This window comes from Camellia sinensis, chromosome 12 (assembly GCF_055761805.1).
Source record: "Camellia sinensis isolate YWXY chromosome 12, ASM5576180v1, whole genome shotgun sequence".
Taxonomy (NCBI): domain Eukaryota; kingdom Viridiplantae; phylum Streptophyta; class Magnoliopsida; order Ericales; family Theaceae; genus Camellia; species Camellia sinensis.
This window is the reverse complement of record NC_138972.1, coordinates 83450723-83455732: the sequence shown is the minus strand read 5'-3', so window position 1 is coordinate 83455732 and position 5010 is coordinate 83450723. Positions and strand designations below refer to the sequence as shown.

The following is a 5010-nucleotide window of genomic DNA, read 5'->3' as shown; positions in this document are numbered from 1 at the left end:
AGGGCACGAAAATAAAGCTCATGCAATGGTCCATAAATTAGGCATACAAGCACAACCCTCAAATGCATTTAAGGAGTGGAAAACATGGGAACATGGCAACCTTACATGCTCTGAAATACCATGCACAATGACCCTAAAACATGCAAACACCTCAATATAAGCATGCAATAGGCTTCAAAACTCAAAGCTAGGCAAGGGTATTGAACTACAACCATGCATAACAAACATCAATCGACCAGGAGGCCCAAAAATAGAGCTAAGGCAGTCCAAAACATGCACAAAATTAGTTTAATGCATGGCCAAAAAGTGCTAGAATCAAAGGCCAAACTAGCATGCAATGTAAGCTAGTAAAGAGGATTTGCACTACAAGCATGTGAGGCAATCAAGAGGCCACTAAACCAGCAAAATTCAGAGGTATGACATGCAAAATAAAGCCCAAAAACCCACTGAAACATAGTTAATGCATGCAAGAATGGGATGCTCATTTGATAGGCTATGAACAGGGTTATTCTACACATGCAAGATGGACACTCAATATGGAAAAACAAGCTTTGGACAGAGGCTATGAAGGTCCTAAAACTCACCAAAAACGGCCTGAAACATGGCTTGGAAGCATGCAAATAAGGGCTCCTTTGTTAGGCCAAAATATGCTAGGAAACAAAACACGGGGAGAGAGGGTCACCCCTCTCTTATTTTGGCACTCAAAATAGCATTCTAGCCACTAAAAATCCACTGGATTTCAATGGCTAAAATTTCAAACAAAGGTCAATGTAAAAGCCCTAATGCATGGCTCAAAATAAGGTAAAATGAAGCATGCAAGGGGGTAGATGACCCCCAACAGAAAAATGATCTTAAACAAACATGTTAAGGACCTCAAAATAAGACTTTTTTTAGTTTACACCAAAGCTCTAAAATGTTTGCAAGTATGGCTAAAAGATGAAGCAAAATAAAGCTCAAAAGAGGGAATAGGGTGTTACCCTTGTAGCTCAGCAACTCCAGCAGCTTATGGACCAAAAATGCAGCTCCTTGGAATCTCTCAAGACCCTCTAAGAAGCTTAGGTTGGTGTTGGAAGTGTTAGGCTAAGAGGTAGTGTGCAAAGGGGCAAGAACATAGCACTTTTTAAGCCTACAGGGAGAGATATAGAGGGAGATAGATGTATATACCTTAACCAAAACTTTGAACCTTCACAAAGGAGGGGGAGGCCCTCCTTTATATCCAAGAGGGTCCAAAGCTTCTCAAAGAAGCTAAAAAACTAGCTTGAAGATCCTCCATACACGTGCATGGAGGATCGATTATGTGTCTTCCAGCTGGCACAGCTGGTAACAACTCACAGAGACAAGACTGAGGGAGGCAGGTCGACCAGTTCAGGTGGTCGGCCGACCACTTGCCCTGGTCGGCCGACCAGTTCAAAAGGTTCAGGTGGTTGGCTAGCCACTTTAGGTAGTCGGCTAGCCAGTTCAAAAGGGTCAGGTGGTTGGCCAGCCCATTTGGTGGTCTCCCAACTGAATGCAAGCTAGTGGTGTGGTGGAAGACCAGACATCGTGGCCCAGAAACCAAGGAGACCAACTTCCTGTCAAGAAAATCGGCCGGCGAAGTGAAAGGTGGTCTCCATGGAGAAAAGGTGGTCTCCCACCCTTGTACCACCTTCCAAATAATGAAAATAGAGTCCATGCTAAAAATGAACCAAGACGGATGCAAAATGAGGGTTCGGGGCCAAAACGCGCAGCCGAGTGCCCCGAAAACTGACTGTTAAGCATCGAAAGTGGCGTGCAACCACAAAGGTGGTCTTCCAGGCCACAGTGTCCCTCTAGAGAGAGGAAACAAGGTGTGTGCCAAAAACCGTGCCAAACGGAGAAAGTTAAGTGGTCCCAAATCGAAGCGCATGGCCGACGGCTCCGAAAATCGAAAACTGGTCTCCAAATGGGAACAGTGGCCTGCGACCACGAAAAGTAGCCTACGTCCACTGAGAGATGGTCTACAAGACCTCTCCCTCCCTTTGGGAAGAGAAAACAAGATCTGGTTCGCAAACTGAGGCAAAGCACAAAAGGGTCCCGAGGTCCGAGGGTAAGGCTCTCAGCCGAAACTCTGAAACCTCAGAACGAGCACAAAATGCACCATCACCGAGCGCTCAATCAATGACGTCTGAGTTTTAAGGTCGGTCAAAAATGGGGTGTCTACAAGTGGCCACTATTAGCATCAGTTCTTTGCATTACTTTCATAGAAATAAGGATGTGGAGGCTAAAGATTAGAAATTGATCTTTATAAAAAAGCATAAACCTAAAATGAAAAAATTTATCAATTGAATTCTTCACAATTGCTCCATCACTAATAGTTACAACACTTGATGAACACCGACTCTTATTTGACTTGAATCCAATAAGTGCAAGAGAGAAGATTTATGGGAGGTGTGAATTACTTTTCATAATTTGTGATACTCAATTTTAAATTTTTAAAATTGATTTAGTCTTCTTTCTTTTTAAAAATCATAAATTAAGAGAAATAGATTTTTTTTTTAATAGTTATATGGCACACTTTTAAATTTTAAAATGGGTTAGTATACTTTCCTTTTAAATTTCATAAATCATTAGATAGTTATATTTTTAATGTTGAGAAAGTGTTACCCAGTAGATTTTTTTTTTAATTTTTTAATAATAAATAAAAAATTAATTAAGAAACTTAGTATGTGAGTTTGGAAATAAATAAAAAAATGTAATTTTAAAATCTTACTATATTGAATTTTGAAAGGAGCGTTATTATAAATTTTGAAAAAGATTTTTATATTAGTTATACAATAGATAACGTGACCATTTGAAAGGTTTTTATAAATTTTAGATTCTGTTGAATTGTTTATTATATTTAATGACAAATACTTGTAAATCTTGAAATAGAAAATTATATATATATATATATATATATTTATTTATATTTAAAAATCATAAATTATGGAATAATTAGAGTTTAATTGTTATGGTTAAATTAGAGTTAATCAATCGACTTTTTTTTTAAAAAAAATAATTAGATTTCAGTGAATTGCTTCCATATATAGTAGCACACAAATTTAAATTTTGAAATAGTTGAGCATACTTTCCTTTTAAAAATCGTAATTTATGGAATAATTAGAGTTTTATTATTATGATTAAATAAGAGTTTAACCAATAGAATTTTTTTATTATTTAAAAATCAAAAAATCATAAAATTTAGTTTGAGGGTTTAGAACTCCCACAAGTCTTGTCATTAGAAATATCCTTTTCCTTATATATATAGGTATCCATATCTTTTTTATTTCAAATTTTACTTTTTTTCATAAATATAATTTTTTTTAGAAATTATGAAAAATGGAAGGAAGATTTCTAAGACTATCAAATAGGAAGATAATAATAGAAGAATTGAGAGTAAAATTTTTCATTTATTTTTTTAATAATTAGATTTGAAATATTTTAAATTAGTACTTAGCATATCTTTTTTAGTTCAATATGTATATCGATATCTTTTTCCTTTCAAATTTTACTTTTTTTCATAGAAAATAATTTTATTAGAAATTAGGAAAAATGGAAAGGAATATATATAAGGCTACCAAGTAGGAAAGATAATCTCTAACTTTGAATGAGAGACCAAGTTTGGGAGTTTAGAAACATTGAAACTATACTACATTTGTATACATATAGTATAGATTTTCTTTCATTCTATTAAAACAACATTCCTTATATTATATACAGATATACAATAATATTAAATATTCAAAATAAAAATACACAATAATATTAAATTTTTAATATGATATTTTCCTTTCTTGTTGACTCATTTTCATTGCCTATATATACATATTGCAATAGCTAATCCGTACATATAAGGAACCACTTTCTCATACAACAAAGAGAGACAAAACAATAGCAAAAAGATTTAAGGTTTTGATCTCCCGAATCATCTCATCCTTCTAATTCTACCACTCCAAAAACCCTTCCAACTTCCTAGAAAATCTTGTCCCTTCATTCCATCAACTCTCCCTAAATCCCGTCTTCATTGACTGCCCATCGGTGACCCCACCCCCTTTCAAACCCCACCGCTCCTCCTTCAAGCACCACGTGTCCTCCATCTTCTCATCCGTCGACTGTGGGTTCGGCACACAGTACACCTCTAAAGATGACCTCACCGAATCGCCAGAATTCAAGTGGGACGAGATGCCGCATCGCGAAATCTACAACTTCTCTATCTCTGGCGATTCCGACAACGACCTCTTCCCTCTTCCTTCGCTGCACACGGCGACGAAGAAGAAATTACAAAGCAAAAAAAAAAAGCGATTACACGACACCGTATCAGCACTTCCTCGGCCGACAGTGGGTTGTTTGGCGACGAAAGAGACGAGCAAGAAAAAGAGATTGTAACGCTAGTTTCGTTTTCCCAAAATCACAAGTAGAGGATGAAGGGAGCGAAATGCAACGTTTCAAAAATGAGGGAATGTGTGGTCACCAGAGATTGAGTCACCGGTGAGGTTGTCGGGGTTGAAGAAGTTGATACCGTCGTTTTCGGCGGAGGGAAAAATGAAGGAGAGCTTCGTGGTGAAGAAATCGGAGGACCCATATGAGGATTTCAAGAGATCAATGATGGAGATAATATTAGAGAAGCAAATGTTTGAGGTGAGAGATTTGGAGCAGCTGCTGGTGTGTTTTTTCTCACTGAATTCGCATCATCATTACAGGGTTATTGTAGAGGCTTTTACTAACATTTGGGAGACATTGTTTTGTAATACTAGTTGAATTTTTGCTCATCATCATCAAGTTTCTTTCAATGTTCTTTGAAGTTCTTGATAATTGTTAAAAGGAAAGACTAAAAAACAAATTTACTGGCTTTGTGTTATTAATTATTAGTATCTATGATTACTAAAGTGTTGATGGGGATGAATTTGGTCATGCATGCTCCATTTTCCTTTTGTTTGTTTGCTTTTTCTTTCTTTTTTGTTTTTTGTGATCTAAAATATTTGACTTAAAAATGGTTCTTTTTTTTGTTTGTAG

The 5010-nt window shown here is 36.3% G+C and overlaps 1 pseudogene; it reads left to right on the top strand.

The window, feature by feature from the left end:
- The first annotated feature begins 4179 nt into the window (after window positions 1-4179).
- Window positions 4180-4755, top strand: LOC114270703 (uncharacterized; annotated as a pseudogene).
- Window positions 4756-5010: the final 255 nt, after the last annotated feature.